We start from the raw sequence: 22,334 nt of genomic DNA, 5'->3' as shown, positions 1-22,334 counted from the left end.
GCTTATTTTTAATGGAAGATTTCTGGATAACAAATATGGGTTTGAACAGAACTCAAATATGTGATTATTTATAGCATAATATAAATCCTTGTCAATAACAACTGGGGAATAAAGTAAAGTCAAATTCATAAGATTAATTTCAAGGTTTGTTTTCATTAGAATATACACTGTCCTTCACACACCCATCATGTTCACTCATTCATACATATTTCTCTTTATTTTCTGCCCCTACTTTCTTCATTTTCAGGCCCTCCACAGAAAACAATCTCAGTAAGATGACTTCCTATATTAAGTCCAGCTCTTTGCTATCAGAGGCAAAGCCCAGTCCATAGTCAGCTATTCCAGTTGCTAGTGGTAAAGGCTGGCTTCGAATGTCCAAAATCAGATGCTATTCCAACTCTTCTACACAGCATTTCTAATGTCAACTTTAATAGTGCTTTCCACTCCACATCTAACAGACATCTTAAGTTCAGCATGTTCTGAAGCATGAAAAATATGGATGTAGAATACTTACAATGTTGATGTAATTTTCTAGTTAATTCTGGAGTACTAGAAATACATTGATGGTAAATTAAGGTGGAAAAATCAAGAAGCTTTTTCCTATCAGTTCTTCACTGGAAATGGCAGTTCAGCATAAACTTGCCAGGTAAATTTTCTCTTCCATGTGCTCTAGACTAGGGCCAAGCTGCCACCTTTTAAGTGATCCCATCAAGAAACTACTGATGTCTTTTCTCCATTCCTTACTTCAGCTGTTTGCACCATCCCAATCTGGCACACAAAAAGAATGGCACAAATTCTTCCAATTATGCTTTGGGGCAACTTATGCATGTTACCTTAAAAAGAAGATGAATTAGATTTGCAATAACTCATCAGCTTTGAAGTGGAGTAGTTTCATGATCCTTTTGGCAACTAAGCTGTGTCAGGAGCTGGAAATGCACTACTGTTCACACTCCTAATCAGTGAATTACCATTTATTGATAAGTTTGATGTTGTAAATTCCAGAAGAAGGTTCTCTGCTATCTGAAAGCACCAGGAGGCTTCCCCCATCCATGAAGTACAGGTTCTAGTATTTAAGGTTAATGAATATTTTCTTCTTAGATTCTGATTATAGTTCTTAATCGTCATATTTTATTAACATATATTTGAGGTGGTTGTGGCTTTGTTTCATTTTTTTGGTAAATGTACATACTTACGCGTGTAGTAAAAACCCTATTTCTTACTGCAATCACAAATTATTATACCTTAGTGAATGACATTGGCATTAAACCACAATTTTTTAATAATAACATCATGAAAACAATTAATTTTTATCTTGTTCCAGAGCATTTCACAAGCTACCTTGAATTAATTTCACTGTTAAACATAAAACAGACTGGTAAAAATTAATTATTATTATTAATTTTAAAAAACAGGTTTATGTTTTAAAACAGTATACTTTTTGAAGAGCTACTAAAATAATCAGCTCCAGCTGGAGTAATTTATATCCCTGAGATGCTTATATTTCTAAAGCCTTTACTTTGGACTTTGTGTGGCAGGTTTTGTTTGCATGGGGGTTCTTGTTTGTTTTGGGTGGGGTTTAGTTGGTTGGTTGGGTTATGTTCTTTTGGGGTTTCAGGGTAGTGGTGGTGGGTGCTAGTGTGTATTTTTACTTCCTGCTTCCTCAGTCATAACTTCTAATTTCCCTAGGTTGAAAAGGGAAAAATTAGTAATTTCAGTACATAAACATATCTGAAATCAGTATTTACATAATTAGAAACAACAAATACAATGAGATTATAAAGTACATGCATTTTAGATTTCCTCTGAGTCAGGATCAGTTTCATTATATTTTTCAAGTTTTTCTTTCAGTTATTTTCAGTTTGTCATTATAATAAAATGTTTCTTAAGGAAGTGCATTAACTGTATGAAATGGAAACATAAAAAAAAACCTAGGGGCACAATTCTCTTTTTAATAAGTATGACTGCATTGCCACTATGTTGCAGAATGTTTCTGCAGCCAGGAATAAATCAATTTTGATTAATCATGTCCTGGATAAGAACTTAAGCCAGCTGATTTCAGCCTAACCTTTGGAGGAAAGCAGGCCTTTTCAATGACAGTCGCTACCCTGGAGAAATGTACGTATTTAGCATTTCTCTCTCCATTTTCTCTCTTGATTTCTGATTCAAATCCATCAGTTGCTTGTAGAACACTGAACTCTTGCACTGTAGAGATCTTGATGAACCTCAGCCTAAAAAATGCTATCCATACAGCTGGAACATATTTTTATTAGCTGAGCTCTTTCACATTCCCAACAGCCTTCTCAGCCCCAGGTGTAGTAACATTAGAAATACAGAATCCATGTGAATACCCTGGCTGAAAGAGTGAGGTACATGCAGATGATGAGATATCTTCTATGGATACCCTTATGGATTTATTCAATTAAAAACAATACCACGAGACTCTTACTAAGGTCTGTGAGGAGAAGGGAATTCTATTTGGGATAAGCAAGAAAGTGCTTTAGGTTTAAAAACTTTAATTTGTTCAATACATGGTAGATTAACATCTTTCCTGCAGTAAAACTTTTTTCTTAGGTGGACTGTGGAAAAAGCAACACCTGCTCTGTGACTGCAAATCGGGTGACTTTGTTCAGATAGTGGGAAAACTTTGATAAATCCTAGTTCACATGAAACTTTTTGCTTCAAGATGAATCAAAAAGTGTAAGCTGGCACTGCAACCTCCTTGTAAGACATTAATTTGAAAAAACTGAAGAAATCTAACAATTCTAAATCCTAGTTCACATGAAACTTTTTGCTTCAAGATGAATCAAAAAGTGTAAGCTGGCACTGCAACCTCGTCAGACATTAATTTGAAAAAACTGAAGAAATTAACAATTCACTGCATAGATTTCATTTTGCAAAGAACCCCAAAAAGAAAAGTTACTTTTAAAATCATTTGATATAGCTTAAACTCCAGAGAATGAGAGACATATTGATGTTTACACAGTTCATCAATGAATGGCCTCTCTTATACCTAAGATTTAGGAAATTTATTTCAGCCTTAGTTGAAGTACAGGTAGAACACCACAGAAAATTTGAGCCATACCAAAGTAAACTTCAACACCCTTGTTAAGAAGATGAACATTATTCCTTTCTTAGATGAGGAAAAGAGACCCAAGGCATTTTAAATTGACGCTGACAGTGTCACCTGCAGCTGAGGACAATCCTTTGTTACCACATTTTTCCTCCTTAAGGAAACAAATCATTCACTCCTAGTGAAATTGTAAGAGAACTCTATATAGACAACCACTGCAGCATTATCATTTTTAGGTGGTCAGGACAACTGCACTGCCTAGTAAAATCTCAGTGATAGGATCTCAGCTGCTTTCATCACTGCTGTTCTTCCATCTTTTTCACTGAACAGAACAAAATCAGCTCTGTTCTCTGTTTCTACTATGTCTGTTCATGTTCTCCCACCCAGACAGATAAACACAAGCCTCTTATGTTGGTTACACTGTTCTATCCTGTTCTGACAGACATCCAAGCACAAACTGCAAGGTCTCCTTCTGCTAGTTCCTGGCCTGAAAGTTGCATTAGGAAATGAAATGTAGAAATGAAGAGTAGGCTGAGAGTGACTGACAATATACAATGCATACATCTGTTCCTGACAAGAGAGAAATACGGCATTTCCCTCAGCTTCCAGAAACTCTGCTTATCTGTTTGTACAATGCTTTGTTGGGAGGCTTAGGCCTTTCCAACAGGTCTGCACCCAAATTACCACAAAGAGAAGACAGGATGGGTTTTTTAAACTTCTTAAGAGGAAAAAGACAAACAAGTGTGAATTTGCCTCATGATATCACATGGAATAAAAATAACAAAATACATGCTCATATTGCAGACAGTATGAAAGGTAGATCAATTAATAGCCAGATGTGATTATAATCTATTCGTAGTGAAATAATGGCATGAACTCTGATGTCTTGAGATGTCCACCAGGTGCCTTTGATCTTTCTGTATTGACACTATGAACAAATCCTCCTTCTCTCCAGGAGAAAAGCTACTCTTCCAACAGCAATAACACTGACTTCCTGGATATAGTCTTGTGTAATTTATATCACTTTGTCAGGTAAATATACAGGCTGGAAAAACTGTAACTTGACGTATCAGAAGAAGTGCTTTTTTATCACACAAGTCATCAACTCTGTATGATGCATATATAGTTTGGGGAGTGGAGCTAGGTTTATGACAGGAAAAGCCTTATACATATCTTTATCCTCTGATTTGGACTGCTTCATGTTTTGCTATTTTAACTGACTTGCTGTAAACCTGCTCATTAAATGGGGTCAGGTATATAGATAAAAGAAGGGGCAGTAGTGAAAGGAAAGCAGACACCAAAGCACTCCCTCTACCCCTGCCTTTAGCATTATATGAGGTTGCATGTGCCCCTGCAGCAACACTACTGCATGTCTCATACATGTGTCTCACTTATCTTCTATTTTGTTGCAACTTGCCTGTGAGATCACTTGGGTTTAGGTACTCAAGGCTAAAGGGTGGGGGCAAGCAGAAAATAAGAAATTTGCCTGGATAAATAAAACATTATTAAGAAACACCATCAACATTCAAACATAGCCCCAATAGATGTAACTGTGTTTTCCAAGTATATTTGTCTCTACTTTTGGCTACATCATTTAATCACTTATCTCGTAAATCTCTACTAAAGCTTTGATAAGTGATAAGCAATTTTTTTCCAATATCTGAGATGTTTTTACAGTAAAGTAACAGAGTTACAGAATTTCTTTACTCAAGGAGTTATGAGGGAGGAAAAAAAAAAAACCAAAACAAAAAACAAAAATCTTACAGACAATGGGGACAGAGGACATTCTTATAAAAAAGGAAAACCCAGACAAATGTTTTGGTTGATAAAATACCCATCTTATTGAACAGCATGGAGAAAAACATAGCAATAAAAGTTTCGGAAATAAGTAGAACATTTTATTTTTGCTGTCAGGAAAAATTAAACTAGAAAATACACAATGGGGAAGAAAAAAATAATCAAGAACTGATGAATGACCAAGTTTTACCTCATCTTTTCCATTTTATTTTTAAAATTAAGTCTTCTTAAAAGTAACGGGGAAAATGCATTTCTTTTGCATTCAAATATAAATAACATCATTCGATAGCCACAGAGAAAGTGTTTTGCTCTTTTACTCCAGAGCCAAATTACAGACATTAATTCAGGGTCACATTAAAAGTTGTTATGGAAGCCTTTTCTTTAGCTGCACGAGATGCCTTGGACGTTTTCAGAAGTCTTACCTATCTGTTTTTTTTCTTTTCACTGAAAAAAATGCTCTTACTACTACTTTGTAAAACTTGGATTGCAGTAGATTTTCTGTTAGATTTTTATATTGAATACAACCTAGTTACATGCTGTTGCTATTGGTTTATATCAGCAAGCTAGAGCTCATGCCCCTAATTGATCTGAATGTTAACCAGGAAAAATAATTAACAAGTCTATTATTCCATAATTTATTTCAATTCATTATACACTGTATCATATTATTATATTCTAATTTAATTTTTTGTTTCGAATACAACTGACCTTGTTCTAAACTCACAGGAAACGTGACATCCAGCTTTTTTCCTCTTTTTTTGACAAAAAAAGAAGTCTGATATGATTGTACAAATTTCTAGACTCATTTTTACCAGTCAGTTTTAAATTACCAGTACCTTGAGTACTTAGATCAGTAGGTGATTACAGGAAGATAAGGAAGACAGCACTGCAGGTGATTTCCTGCATCATTACTTTTACAGTTTCATTATTATTGGCAGAGCTGCTCAACAAATAAAACTGATTATCACACATATATTACATATAGTTATGAGTGTTCAACCATTAAACTTCCAAAAGGGGCAAAAGAAAAATAAAAAAGTCCTTATATTAGACTTACAAATATGAAGGCTAATAATTTCAAATGAATCCTGCCCACTGAAGTTTTGAATTTTTAACCTGCTGCAGAAGGATCTGGACTGTATGTTGAATTAGATGATGGCAAAGCACACTTTCCCATCCAGAAAAATTGAGAAATTTTGGTTATGCTTTTTAATAAAGTTTCCATACATCTTTGACAATTTGTATGAGGAAAGTAAATGGGTGCAAATGAGTAAGTGTTTTGAGCCCAGAAGAATTGGGCAATGAGTCTGCATTTGCATACATGTTGCTGAGCTTCTCATTTCAAACTACAGAACTGAACTTTTTCTTTAGAATTAATCTTTTATAGAATCATAGAATGGGTTGGGTTGGAAAGGAACTTAAGATCACCTAGTTCCAACCCCCCTGCCAGGAGCAGGGGCATCACTCACTAAACCATGTCACCCAAGACTCCGTCCAACTTGCCCTTGAACACCGCCAGGAATGGAGCATTCACAACTTCCTTGGGCAACCTATTCCAGTGCCTCACCACCCTCACAGTAAAGAACTTCTTCCTTACATCCAACCTGAACTTCCCCTGTTAAAGTCTGAACCCGTTACCCCTTCTCCAATCACTACAGTCCCTAATTATTATTGAATCACAGAAGTGCAAGAACACCAGTTACAGTGGGATTTATATTTGCATCAGTGACTGACATTTCTAGTCCAGCTGCCTTTTGTGAAACAGTTAGCAGGATATCTATCTGCAGGAAATAGTTTACATTCCCTTTGTGACTTCTCTATCCTACCTATGAATTTCAAAGGGAAGTTTATCTTTTTAATTTTATTCTCAGAAATAGGTCACAGTGACTTCTAGAAGGCTTAGCATTAAGAAATCACTTTTCCTTTAGGAGATACAAATCTTAATGAAGAGAGCCAAAAATGTCTTACTCTTTAGAATAGGTTTATTACTGATTTATCAGTTCATTATCCTCCTAATTTCCCCATTTATAAATCTGGAAAATCTGATTAACTCTTGGACTATCCTCATGTCACTGTCTACATGATATTACATTAAATCCTCTGATGACTTACTAAGATCATTTCCCTGACTTTCCTGAACTCTACATATATTTTACATGCCCTGGGAGAGGGCAAAGGGGAAGGGGCCAGAGAGAGAATATAATAGTGTAGATTCAAGGCAAAAGAACCCTAAAACTATCTGACACCACTGAGCAAATGATCCCAAAATCTTTAGAAATTCAATTTAAACAATAACATTCATGATATATTCCTAGAGATGTTCATACACTGGCCTAAACCTTTCCACTATGTCTCTATGAACATCTATGTAAAGGTACATGTTACCAGAAAGTGCCAAATGTTATTTGTTATTCTAATTTCACATCCTCTCTAGTATTTGTCTTTCAGGAGTGGAAGAAAGGAAGGAGGAAAAGAGCTAAAGATAAATTTGCTTCAAAGACAGTAACATTTCCCTCTCCCACCTTATTTTACAAAGCTGTTTATTAAAACAAAGCCCCTTCTAAAACAAAGGGGTAAAATGTCCTAGTGATCCAATACAAATACATTAAGAATTCAAAAAATAATTCTTTCTCATAAACAGGAACACATTTCCATCATACTTTTCACACTTCAGAATTACATCTAGTTTTTCAACTCAGTAACTTAACCTGCTACATTAAACCTAAACAGCATAAGTAATTAGAGTCTTCTCAATTTATTAAGTTTCACTTCAGGGATGGTAAAGTGCTTTGCCAGCTTTTCCATTTTTCCAGTCTGAATAATTAATTGTTTTAAATGCCATTTACATTTTCTGATGAAAAGCAATACTTAAAATTTTATAAATAATAAGCATGCATAATTTGTGTTTCAATTACTGAATTTATAATCTCTCTGAATGCTATTCAATGCATTGCTAATATATTTTGGCCAATAATTTCTAAAGAGATGGCTTTCTAATTTATACTTTTTTCCCCTCAAGTACATATTTCAAGCTTTTCTTCATCCTATAGGTGCAAATGAAAACAAATTCTTCAATGTACTGAACACAGAAATTTATCTTTCAGGATTTATAGCTAATCTACATTTTTTTAATTATATCATATATAATTTTAATGAAATTGTAGTCATACTTCCCCTTTCATCATTCTAGAGCAATTGTTAAATATAAGATAAATTAAACTTCTTTCACTTTCATTTGTCGGAATTACACTGAAACCATGAACCAGAATGGAAAGTAGAAGCAGAAGTTAATTTTTTTTACAATGAATCTGGTATTTTCTACAAATATTATAGCATTAGTTCCTCATGCTTTCTAGCCAAAATGACACCTCTCATCTTTAGTCTGTGGCTTTAAAACACTTACAGAATTACTGGAAGTAAAACCAGAAAAGCTTTTGCAATGAGTGTGCCAAAGTGCAATGTTCCGACTGACATACAAAGGTTGAGACTTAGTATCTTTTAAAATGGGAGTTAACAAGTGTTACAATGGAAGCTATATTGGGTGTTACTGATAAAGACAGTAACTGTTTAAATATTCTTGTTACCTCCTTCCCACACAAGTAAGTTCTGCCTGCTTTCATATTTCTTCTTATGGTTTTAGAAAATAGCTATTTTATGAGGAGCCACCAAGGGACATCTAATCAAGGGATCTCCAAATCCGTTATGTCTATTTATAAATACATTAGGACTGATTCAGTAACTTGGAAGAGGAGTAACTTGAGGTCATTAAAGATGTCTTGTACGTGTACTGAGGAAGTCACAATTAATAACAGCAGACACCACAGCTACTTGACCATGCTTACAGACTCCATCAGATTGAAATATTGTGAGATCACACAGGGTCTCTACTACTAGAGTGCCTGGAAGAAACAACCCTTGAACACCCTTTATCCTTTGTCATCAGAACAAAGCTTAGTAGAACTTAGCCCCTTTTCTTCTTTTTTCCTTTTCTTTCTTCCCCCCCCCAGTTAAATGCTCATACTGGTATTAGTGGGAAAAGGTGAATGTTTATTAGAAATCAGTCAGGAGTCACCAGAGACCAGGTAGATGAACATTTATAGTGAAAGTACCATCTGATAATTTTAACTGAAGGCTTTTGGCAACTAATGCTTAATTGCTTTGGTCTTTTTTGAATCTTCAGTGAACAGTGTTTCCAAATAATTCTCCCCATTTAAAATAAATGTAATTGCTAACAAAGCCATATGCAACCTGCACAGTGAATGGTTCAGTGATTAGTGACTAGAATTTCACTTAGGTGATGATTCTTAGTGGTAGCTCAAGTTATAAAATCACTCTGATTACACTGTTCACTACAAGGATCAAGGATAGGCTGAGGGAATTAATTTTACTTCTGTGAGACAGAGATTAAAAGCAGTTCTTTTTACTGATGCTTTTTACTATTGTAAGATCAGAAATCAAGTATCATATAATGTTTTATATGTGAGATGAAATATTAACCTACTCTTACAACAGCTCTTAAATAAATACTTCTTTTGTGACAGGGTTAATGAAAATCTAAGAAAGTATGAGGTAGTGTTTCACGGTCTTATCAACCCTACCTCTAGACCATTCTTTAGTTGTCTGTGTATGTTATATGGAGAGTCTATTAAAAATTTATCATATGCTAAACATTACAAATTATATCAGGCTTTTGTATCAACACCTCTCTTTCTCTATATTTTTTAGACTACATAAGCACTGTAAGCCTGAAGCTTGATACACCTTGTTGTAATTCTACTTCCAGTAGAAAGAGTGAGAATTATGCACTGTTGAGGACTTAAATGTTTTGTGTTTTCATAGATCTGAAAATTGCATATGATCTACATTTTAGTTATTTATTAACGGTAAGCCAAGGTATCTTCATTTCCACAAAATATAACCATTAAAAACTAACGCCCAAACAAATCTACATACCATTTTCGTTTTATATTAATCTAAGTTAATCTTCAAAGTAAACCATACCCTATGGCTTCTTAAACTAGGGGACCAGCATTCTATTTCTGTATCCACCTTATTTTTGCAGTTAACGTAAAAGCAAGCAAAACTCCAAACACACACTTTTTAAAATGCCTTGAATATTCTTACCTTATCAATATCTTGTAGACATCAACAGCATACACTTCGCCCATATAAGACATCACAATTATGTAAGTCTGAGAAGGGTTTACGAGGTTTTTAACTTGATTTTTATCCACTGAAAGTATTGACACACTGAGAAGGAAGCTGTTAAATGATGTATTTTGTAACATACCACAACCTTAACCTGACCCATCCAACTGGAAAATATCAACCTCAAGAACAACAATATTAAAACCAGTAATAAAGAAACATACTTTGATGCCTCATTTTATCAAGTTTCAGTGGGCCAAATAAAAGAATATGTTCTTTATAACTGCAATCTATATGAATAGATAAATTGATATTTGTAAACTAATGATGTACAGGAGGATACCTAGTCAAGCTTTTCACCCACATGCATTACCTCATTACCCTGTGAGCATTCAGTTACACAGTTGAACATAAAATTCTATAGAACTATAAGATATAGAACTAAAGAAATATGCCAGATAGGAAAAAGGAAAAATAAAAGTATCATTTTACTTACCAAATATCTATTTTGACATTTAATTTCCATAGATGCCTGGAGCAAACTATGGTTTTGGAAAGCAAACAATTACATATACATACTTGGAATGGTAACTTCCAGATTTTTGTCTCTATCTGAAGCTGAGATACAAATACACAGCCCACGCCTTTCTGCCTAAACACAGCTGCCATGAATCGCTGTATTAGAGAAACTGACAGCTATTTCACCCTTCTGCAGTGGTGCAGCAGTTTAAAACCAAACAGGTGTCACAGTTTGCTGATAATGTGCTCACAAGTACTATACCCAGCTGTTACCTTGTTAGGAAAGATGTTGAGCTCACTGGAAAGGAGTTATTCTCCCTTAAGGCTTTTAAATATAGTTGGTGTTAATTATAATTAATTATGAGTACAGTTTGTACTCAATACATTTCTATTTCAATATAAAGTTAAACCATTAGATAAACAATGTCACCTATTTGGGAGCATCTCAATTCTGGTATAGACAGACTGACTGCTTGAAATGAAAACAAACGGATAAGGGAATCAGGCACAAGAAATAAAACACGGATCCATAAATCATATTTACATAATTGCCAAATCACACAGCTTCTACCAAACAGTTGAGAAGGTACTTCTTTAAGTCGAACATTGGTTTAGTATCCTTCACACAGATCCCTGCATCTGCACAGATGTGTTTTAAAAAAACCAAGTACCTTGTACAAGTGGGGGGTGTGAACATGCAAAGTATGGTCAGACCCCGTGAATGATATATTTAAATGCACTGCTGTCTGAGTGAACCTAAATACAATTCACTAGCTCTGCAATTGCAAATAATTTCCCAATAGTAAAACTAAAGTAAATGAAGTCATTACCTATTTACACTGTTCCATGGTGTAAATGGTATAACTGAGAAGAGTGGACATTTTACATTGTTACACAGAGTTTATTTAAGCTACTTTATGTATTTATATATACATATAGAAAAATTTATATTTTTATAGTCTTAAATATTTTAACTTTTAAGAGTATTGGGCTCTATTCCTTACAAAAATGAAGGGAAAAATCTCCACCTTCATATCCTATTGCAGCTTTCCACTTGCAATTGCAATTTGCAGATTAGTTCAACCAACAGTTAAAATCCTATTAAAATAAATGGGTCTTAAGTATATGCCTAGGTAAATCTTAGAAATACGGATTGCACTGAATAGGAAGTTTTTACTTATTTGGGACTGTAGCCAGTGCATGCGTAGTCACCGGCAGCATTGTAGCACTGCCCAGAGCAGCTGGGGCTGCCTGGTGCCAGACACAGCTGGTTCGAGCCAGCTCCAACATCCCCACTGCAGGGCAGAGCTGAGCCCCTCAGCCACGGGTGGGCACCTTGGGGAAAGCCTGGGTAAGGAAGGGCAAGTGCAGTGTGCCATGAAGCCCACAGAATGATGCAAAGAATCTGACTTCTATCTCAGCACAAAGGGCAGCCTCTGTTTTAGATTAACAGCTGTCAACAGTTGGATTAACTGGAAGTGTAAATACCTCCCTGAGTTAGCCAGACAAGTTTGGGGGGAATGAACACTGCTTCTGCCCCACACAAAAGTACAAAAACTAGATAACCAGCAAAAGAATTTACAAGAGATCAATGAGCCTGAGCTGTTTTCAACCTACATATTGCCTCCTGGCATGTAGGGATGCCCACCACCATCATGGTGAGTGTATCAATAGAGACCAGTAATGGAAAATAAGTTAGCATTGTATTTGAATTGTGTACTGCAATTGTTATATTTTGCTAACTGTAACTTACACAGGCATTGTGTTTTCAGCATATTTGTATCACTCAGCTAAATCAGAAATCATGTGTAACATCAAATATCTTCAAATAAGTATATTTGTTATTAAACATTATACCCTCCACAAGGGGAATAGCTAAAAGAACCCGGTTAGAGTATTTGACAGTCTCACTCTCCCACCCTATATTAATTGGTAATAAATTAAATTAATTTTCCAAGGGTGCAGTGTGTTTTGCCCATGACAGTAACTTGTCTTTATCTCAACCCATGAGTTTTTCCGTTTTATTTCCTCCCGTCTGTGTTGAGGAGGAAGAAGAGTGAGAGAACACCTGAGTGGGTATCTGGTCAGCCAAGGTCAATGCACCACAGGGACCTTTATGGAAAAAGCACAACTGATGCCTCAAATGAAACCATTTATTCTTGATTTGTTCAATTTAAGAGTAATGACACAAGTTTCTAGTTACAAAGAAAACAATCTGACTTGCAAACTAACTGTGAGCTGAGAGTATAAAACATTCAGCAAGCAAATACGGCATAAACTATTCTTATCAACTCTTGGTGGAAGTCTTGTCAAGTGACCTTGTTGCTGTTGAAAACCTATTCCTGTAGCAGAGTTCCACTGCTTTGTACTTCAAGTCATACAAAGGAAAACGTAAACGAGGCTGTATGAAAACTCTTTACCAACTCAAGAAATTAAATGAGTGAAAAGTGCATTTCTTCCTTGCTCAGGACCTCGGGATATTGTATGTGACTGTTCAAGTTGGCATTATAAATCATGCCATAGAGATTAACCAACCTTCACCAATCATTCACTGTTTTTGAACATTTGTCTTTCTATGGATAAGATTCCGTAAGTAATGAGACTTACTGGGATATACATATATTAAAAAGAAAAATGCATTAATGTATAGACTAAGGTGAATGTTCATTCTTATTCATAATGGCATAATGCTGCAAAATCTGTATCTGTCTAGTTTACATCTAAAATTCTATTACTCCATTATTGATTAATCGCTTGAACTTTAAATTTAGTTGAGAACGATCTGAATGATTTGAGTACTTTATCAATTTATTCTAGAATATCTTGCTTGAAAAAATGAAAGGATTGGAAGGTATTCTTTACTTGAGCAGTAAAAATTCTTTTTTTGCCCACTTGCCATTGAAAGTATACGGTACAATCTAATTCTATGTTAGAAAAATAATATATGTTGAAAGTACTAATGAGTAACATTTCAGGTATTTCATATATCTTTCAAAAATATACTTTACTATAGCAAACAATTATGTATCTATTGGTTTTATTTTACTACTGCAATCCATATTGATGATAGCAAAAACTTTCTAATGTACTACTAGGCCACATCAGGATCTCTATATATCTATATTTACTGAAACTTAGTATTCAAAGGAGAAGAACATATAACCACCAAAGCATGAACTAACAAGTTGTTCTAGCCACTTTTTTCTAACCTATCTGCCAAAAATCTCAGTCGCAGAAGGAATTTCTCCTTAGTCTCATGTCTTATCTTATGACATCTCTATCTGTTTAGCGAAATACATGTATCAGCTAAAACCAATTCTTTATATGCCAGTGACTAGACCTGACTGGACTAACGTGGCAGAAAGAATTTCCATAAATCATAACACAGGATTCTAGAGTCACAACCCAAGGTAATAATTTTATTTTTATATTTTTAATTGTGAGGTCCAATTGTTATTCTATTCTTGTGGCTGTCTTTGGGAGGAACAGAATAATGTTCCTTAGACTTAATAACATTACATTAATAACATGACTGTATACAACTCAACACATGATATAAACATTTATCAAATTATGGAGGAAAGAAAAATATTTATCTTAACCCTATCCTTAATTCTATAGTCAAATTAGGAAAGTAATATCATACATATTGATTTCAGTCAGGTCCAATTTGGCCTGACACAAATCTTCACACAAAGAAGGATTTGTATGAAGGGTTTTACCAAAATTTCCTGACTGAGAGGAAAAAAACCCATTATTCAGAGATGACAGAACAAAATGAAACCTAGAAAAGTAACAATAACATTTGAAATACTATGACACCACGCTGAGCATTAAAGGAATATGATTTTAAGACAATTGTTAAGGAATTTGGCTATAAAAACAAATGAACAAACTACTTATCTGTGATTGAAAGATTTTTGAATACTCTTATGACACAGACAACAACCAAAAATCAAACTATTTAACCTTTTACAAAGTGTTAGGGTAAAGGTTTTTTGTTTTGTTGATAAAATTGGTGTAGCATTTACGTTGTAGTTGACTAACTTATTTGCTTGAAAAATACAGTTTCAAATTTATTTTGAATGGACTAATGTCCATACACTTATAAAGCTTTCTCTACTGCAGTGTGATACCCATACTGATAATTCCACCTAAAGGAATCACACTTTGGAACCTTCAGGGAGAGAGGATCTATTATTTGCTTTCTAACTGTAACTTCTGTATGTACTTCTTTAAAGGACCATACCCCATGTATTCTTCCCAATGCATCACAACCAGGCCTATTCAAAGATATGGTTAACTTTAATCTTCAACAAATGTATTTTTTCAACAGATCTACCAAATTACATGACTAGACTTCAATTATTTTTGGGATGAAACACATACAGTGTTGTTTTGATTTATAATAGTATATGATGAAAATGTGTCCCAACATTTATTTGATTGTATCAGGTACATGCTCATTGTTCCACTTTCAATGCATATTTCATTCTCTTTTCAGTCACACTACTGAATATTAAAAGTAACTGGCGGCATTGCAGGAATGGGGAGGAGTGAAGAAAGAGTAGTTATATCATAGAATCATTGGGTTGGAAAGGATCTTAAGATCATCTAGTTCCAACCCCCCTGCCATGGGCAGGGATGTCTCATGCTAGACCATGTTGCCCAAGGCTCCGTCCAACCTGGCCTTCAACACTGCCAGGGATGGAACATTTACCACTTCTTTGGGCAACCTGTTCCAGTGCCTCACCACCCTTACAGTAAAGAACTTCTTTCTTATATCTAATCTAAACTTCTCCCGTTTAAGATTAGGGCCATTTCCCCTTGCCCTATTGTTACAGTTCCTGATGAAAAGTCCCTCTCTGGCACCCTTCTAGGCCCTCTTCAGATATTGGAAGGCTGCTAGGAGGTCTCCACACAGTCTTCTCTAATTTTCTCAGCCTGTCTTCATATGGGAGGTGCCCCAGCCCCCTTATCATCCTCATGGTCCTCCTCTGGACTTGCTCCAATAGCTCCATGTCCTTCTTGCATTCAGGACACCAGAACTGCACACAGCATTCCAAATGGGGTCTCACAAGAGCAGAGTAGAGGGGCAGGATCACCTCCATTGGCCTACTGCTGAAAACCATGCTGAAAACAAGAAAGGAACAAAAAGTATTGCCTCATTTAGGAGCTGAGCAATTTGGCACCAGCAATCATCATCTTCACAGGTGATACTGATTTAATAATTATACACCACAATTTCATGGACATACAATCACAAAAAAACAAGAGCTGAAAACCAAAGCTAACTTCATCTACTACCAGTGACTAATTAAACTGAAGAAATCTGGATTTCATAAGGATTTTGGAACTATTTATAGCAACACAGGAAGAAGAGAGTCAATATTTCACTAATAGATAGAAATAAGAAAGCAGCTGTAGTGCTAAGCAGCAGAACAGTTTGATGATTTGTGCCCCAATTATGTCTATACTACTTCTCAAACATGTACAGAGTTGAAACTCAAAATTTCTCTCACTTCCTGTATTTTATTTTCTTTCAACAGGGATCAGTTTATGCTAAACACAAAATATCATTTAATGTTAAGACCAGGAAATGTGAAATAGGAAGGAAATTAACAGAGTAGCTGCAGATAAATGTGATTCATTGCTGTTTTGCTGTTTTAGCAAGGTGACTTTAAAAAAAATATATAGATTTCTGGATATTAAGTCAAACCTCTTTTCTCACACAAAGGAAGAATACTGATGTCTTATACAGCTTTTTGAAGTATAACAAACACTGCAAGCAATGGTCTAGCTTACCTTGTCATTATTCTAGCTAACAGAATAAATCTACTTATTTCAAGTACCAGATGCAAAAGCTTTTTACATGTACCATGTTTCTACCTGATCAGTTTACATCGAAGGCTTTACAAAAGTTGCTTCTGTTTTATAGGAAAAAACAAAAAAAACCCAAACAAACAAACAAAACTCCCTAAAAAAGCAAACAACCAACCCCAAAACCCCAAGCAAATAAACAAAAGAAGACTCAAGTGTTATATTGTATAATTTTTGCATGAATGTGATTAGAAAAAGAAAGGTCTTAATCAATATAAAATTTATTCTAGTTCTTCCTAGAATCTTAATAAAACAGAGATAACTTAACCCATTGCATTTGTCAATGTTTACAAAAGACATTAAATCAAAAGGAATCATAGAATTGTCATAGAATGTTTTGGGTTGGAAGGGGCCTCCAAAGATCATCTAGTTCCAACCCCCCTGCTATTGTCAGGGACACCTTCCACTAGAGCAGGTTGCTCAAAGCCCCAACTAAACTGGCATTGAACACTTCCAGGGATGGGGCATCCACAATTTCTCTGGTAAACTTGTTCCAGTGCCTTACAACCCCCACAGTGTTCTTCCTTATAGCTAAAGTAAATCTACTCTTTTTCAGTTTAAAGCCATTCCCCTTTGTCCTGGAGCAAGAGGTTGCTGGATATTCTGATTGTAATTTTCTGTTGTCTGTGAAACAGTAATCACTTTATAATGTATATATGGACATACGTATTTATCCAGTTATGCATGGATGTACATGTAAACACCTAAATTACAAAATTAAAAAAAAATTAAAAAAAAGGAAACCTTTTTGAGACAAGGTCTGAAGACACAAGGGAAACATCTCAAAATAAATGCAAAGTATGATTGTTACTAGTTTGTCTAACTAGTTGACGTTAGATCTATGATAGAAGCAATCTTTTGTTGCAAAGAAAATCACAGGTATCTTCCACGTGCACTGGTGTATAACCAATAATGTAAGCAATGGATGAGAGTGAATCTTTTTCTTGCTCAGAATCATAAACTTGGAGTTAAGAGTCTTCAAAAAAGGAGATATTACTATACAGCGGAGTCATAAGCAAGTCTAAACCTTTATTCTATGTATTCCTTTAATGTATTTGAGTTCATAAAGGATACAGGTTAGTAAATATGGAGATGTTTACTGCTCTTGGGGCTGATAAGAATAAGGGCAGTCAGAGATGTCTTCCCATGGAGACTCCTGGCCTGTGCAAATATATGGACTTCTGTTACTGTTACTTATGTTGAAATGATAAACCTGTTTTTTTGGTTTGTTGATTTGATCTTTAAGCTATTTTTTTAATGAAGTCTACACAGTCTGTGGATACTTATTTGCTAGTGTCATGGTCCAGTTGAACCCAGGACAGGTAGGAAATTAAATCTCTCCAGCTCTTCCATCTTACTTTCTAACTTGTCAGCTCTTCCTGTCAGTCTTCTTCCACCTCTCAGAGCACTGCTAATTCACACTAAAGTCATACCCATGTTTATGTTACACAAGGCTTTTTCTCACTGCAAGTAGAGGAAATACACATAAATAAATGTGAAAGAAAATGGGTTAATATTCAAGAATCACCTCCTCCAAGTTCAGGAGCGATGCACCCTGACAAAGAGGAAGTCAGGCAAAAACTCCAGGAGGTCTGTATGGATGAACAAGACACTCCTGGAAAAAATTCAGCACAAAAAGGAAGCTTATGGAGGGTGGAAGCAAAGACAGGTAGCTTGGGAGGAATACAGCGAAATTGTTCAAGCAGCAAGGATCGTGTTAGGAGAGCTAAAGTCCTGATACAGTTAAATCTGGCCAGGGATGTCAAGGGCAACAAGAAAAGCTTCTGTAGGTACATTGGCAATAAAAGGAAAACTAGGGAAAACGTGGGCCTTCTCCATAAGGAGGTGGAACACGTGGTTATGTGGGATATGGAGAAGGCTGAGGTACTCCATGTTTTTGCCTTGGTCTTCAATGGCAAGTGCTCCAGCCACACGACTCAAGTCACAGACAGCAAAGGCAGGGACTGGGAAAATGAAGAACCACCCACTGTAGGAGAATCATAGAATCACAGAATCACCTAGGTTGGAAAAGACTTTTAAGATCATCAAGTCCAACCTTTACCCCAGGACTGCCAAGTCTGCCACTAAAACATGTCACTAAGGGCCTCATCTACACAATTTTTTAATACTTCCAGGGATGGCAATTCAAGCATTTCACTGGGAAGCCTGTTAGAAGATCATGTTCAAGATCATCTCTATAACCTGAAGGTGCATAAGTCCCTGAGACCTGATGAGATGAATCCACAGGTCCTGAGGGAACGGGTGGATGAGGTGGTAAAGCCACTATACATCATATTTGAGAAGTCATGGCAGTCCAGTGAAGTTCCCACTGATTAACAAAGGGGAAACATAAGCCCCATTCTTAAAAAGGGAAAAAAGAAGACCTGGGAAACTGCAGGCCAGTCAGTCTCATGTCAGTGTTCAGCAAAATCGTGGACCAGATCCCCCTGGAAACCATACTGAGGCACATGGACAATAAAGAGGTGACTGGTGACAGCCAGCATGGCTTCATTAAGGGCAATTTGTGCTTGACAAATCTGGTGGCCTTCTATGCCAGGGTTACAGTGTTGGTGGAAAGTGAAAAGTGACTAACGTCATCTGCCTGGACATCTGCAAAGTATTTGACGCTATCCCACTCGATAACTTTGTCTCTAAACTGGAGATACAAGGATTTGATGGATGGACCATGAGATGGATGAGGAATTAGCTGGATGGCCCTACTCAGAATTGAGGTTAACAGCTTGAAGTCTAAGTGGAGACCAGAGACGAGTGGTGTTCCTCGGGGGTCAGTTTTGAGACCAGCGCTGTTTAACATCTTTGCCACCAACATGGACAGTGGAATTGAGTGCACCCTCAGCAAGTTTGCTGACAACACCAAGCTGGGTGGTGAAGTCGACATGCTGGAAATTAGGGATGGCATCCAGAGGGACCTCGACACGCCTGAAAGATGGGCCAATGCTAACCTCATGAAATTCAACAAGGCCAAGTGCAAGGTCCTGGCACCTTGGTCAGGGCAATGCCAAGCACAAATACAGGCTGGTCAGAGAATGGATTGAGAGCAGCCTTATGGAGCAGAACTTGGGGTGCTGGTGGACTAAAAGCTCAACATGAGCTGGCAGTATACACTTGCAGCCCAGAAAGAGAACCGTATGCTGGACTGCATCAAAAGGAGCATGACCAGCAGGTCGAGGGAGGTGATTCTCCCCCTCTACTCTCCTCTCTTATGAGACCCCACCTGGAGTACTGCATTCAGCTCTGGGGCTCCCCAGCACAAGAGGGACCTGTTTGAGTGAGTCCAGAGGAAGCTGATGAATGAAGATGATCAGAAGATGAACGAAGATGATTGGAGGGCTGAAGGCCATCTCCTATGAAGAGAGACTGAAAGAGCTGGGCTTGTTCAGCCTGGAGAAGGGAAGGCTCCAGAGAGACCTTAAAGAAGCTTTCCAGTACCTAAAGGGAGCCTACAAGAAAGCTGGTGAGGGGCTTTTTACAAGGGCATGTAGTGATAGGACAAGGGGGGGTGGCTTTAAACTGAAAGAAGGTAGATTTAAGTTAGATTATACCGAAGAAGTTCTTTACTGTGAAGGTGATGAGGCAGTGTAAAAAGTTTCCCAGAGAAGTGTATGCTTCATGCATGGCAGTGTTCAAGGCCAGGCTGGATGGGGCATGAGTGTTTTCCTATACTACTTTTAGGGAGTGAATGAAGAGAAAAAAATAGACTTGTTTGTCAGAAACATCCCCCTACCCTACCCCCACCAAAAAATATTCAAAACCAAACTACAAACAAAAACATACATCAAAAAAAGGGCAAAAAAAAGCCCAATAAAAAACTTGTAGTCAATTACATGGTTTAATAGTAAACCTATTGAAAAATTCTGATTAACAGCAAGACAACTTTTGCAGTGGATTTTAAAAATTTCCTTGAACAGATAAAAAGTATTTAGCACGGACACTCAAAAAGGCAAAAAAGTAGGCAACTCATTAACAGAGAAATAAAACTAAGAATAAGGATTTTCTAAATAGTAGTATATTTTCATTTTCAAGAAAAATATAACAAAATATTACTCATAATCCAATCTGTGAAGGCAAAAATTGTTCAAATAACTAAACATAGAAAATTAGTGCAGGATTGGCAACAGTAGTAGTTTTCTTTAAAAGCCCATTTTAAATTATGATACGATCTTGCTTTTGGACAATGACCTTTGCAAACTATATTCGAGACAAACAGCAAACACAGATATTACATCTTTCTGTATTATTATTTGTCTTACAAGAACAGGAAGTTTTACTTTTCAGGTATGCATTTAAGTGGCTAAAACTTAAAAACTAGCTTTGAGAAGGTAGCTGATTTTATCCAATAAATATTAAGTATGTCCAGAAAAAATGCTGATTATTCTGTAAAAGATTGTCTTGTTGAGAAATATCCTCAAGGCAAAGGAGGAATAAAGTAAGTTTATTTGAAACTTCTAGAAATGGGAGGTATATTTGGTAATCTTTCTGTATACTATTTGGTCTCTCATAAATTCATCTTTGATTAGACTTCAGCATCAACAACTTAGGTTTAAAATCAAAATAAAAAAAAAACCCAGGAAGATTAAAATGAGCAATGAATGTAACCTTTTTGGTTTCATTAATTTCTGAGTCATATTTAAGAGAGGAACTCCTATTCTGTGAACTGAGGCCTACTATACCAACACGATCATTGCATTTTTGCTGTGTTCTCAGCAAAACCTCAGCAGTTCTGTTACGTGCTGCAAAAACATCACAAAGAACCAGACCCAAAAAACAAGTGGGCTAGGTGAAAAATTTTCAGCAATATTCCTAAAAGAAACATTAAATCTTACAACATCTAGATTTAAATTAGTCCATCCTTTCAAATACAAGTTCATTAAACAGAGGCATTCTTCCAATTCTGTAACAAAACAAAACAAAAAAAAAAAAGTGGGAGAATATACCTTGTTTTTGTACTGCTACTGCATTACTTTCATAGAGTCATAGAATGGTTTGGGTTGAAAAGGACCTCAAGATCATCTAGTTCCAACCCCCCTGCCATGAACAGGGATACCACACACTAAACAAAGGCTCTGTCCAACCTGGCCTTGAACACGGCCAGGGATGAAGCATTCACCACTTCCTTGGGCAACCCATTCCAGTGCCTCACCACCCTCACTGTGAAGAACTTCTTCCTTATATCCAATCTAAACTTCCCCTGTTTAAGTTTAAAGCCATTACCCCCTGTCCTACCACTAGAGTCCCTAATAAAGAGTCCCTCCCCAACATCCTTATAGGCCCCCTTCAGATATCGGAAGGCTGCTAGGAGGTCTCCACGCAGCCTTCTCTTCCCCAGGCTGAACAGCCCCAACTTGCTCAGCCTGTCTTCATACAGGAGGTGCTCCAGCCCCCTTATCATCCTCATAGCCCTCCTGTGGATTTCCTCCAACAGCTTCATGTCTTTCTTATGTTGAGGACACTAGAACTGTACACGGTACTCCAAGTGAGGTCTCACGAGAACAGAGTAGAGGGGCAGGATCACCTCCTTTGACCTGCTGGTCATGCTTCTTTTGATGCAGCCCAGGATACGGTTGGTTTCTGGGCTCTGAGCAGACACTGCTGGCTCATGTTAAGCTTCTCACCAACCAACACCCCCAAGTCCTTCCCCGCAGGGCTTCTCTGAATCTCTTCTCTGTCCAGCCTGTAGCCAGGTGTAGGACCTTGCACTTGGCTTAGTTAAACTTCATAATGTTGACATCGGCCCACCTCACAAGTGTGTCAAGGTCCCTCTGGATGGCATCCCTTCCCTCCAGCGTATCAACCGAGCCACACAGCTTGGTGTCATCAGCAAACTTGCTGAGGGCGCACTCAATTCCACTGTCCATGTCACCGACTGATATTGAACAAGACGGGTCCCAACACCGATCCC

General features: G+C 36.8%; 1 pseudogene; it reads left to right on the top strand.

The window, feature by feature from the left end:
* Window positions 1-17,962: 17,962 nt before the first annotated feature.
* Window positions 17,963-19,641, top strand: LOC104403081 (annotated as a pseudogene).
* Window positions 19,642-22,334: the final 2,693 nt, after the last annotated feature.

This window comes from Nestor notabilis, unplaced genomic scaffold (assembly GCF_000696875.1).
Source record: "Nestor notabilis isolate BGI_N333 unplaced genomic scaffold, ASM69687v1 scaffold1143, whole genome shotgun sequence".
NCBI lineage: Eukaryota > Metazoa > Chordata > Aves > Psittaciformes > Psittacidae > Nestor > Nestor notabilis.
The sequence above is the reverse complement of the archived record's forward strand: the minus strand, read 5'-3'. Positions and strand labels throughout refer to the sequence as shown.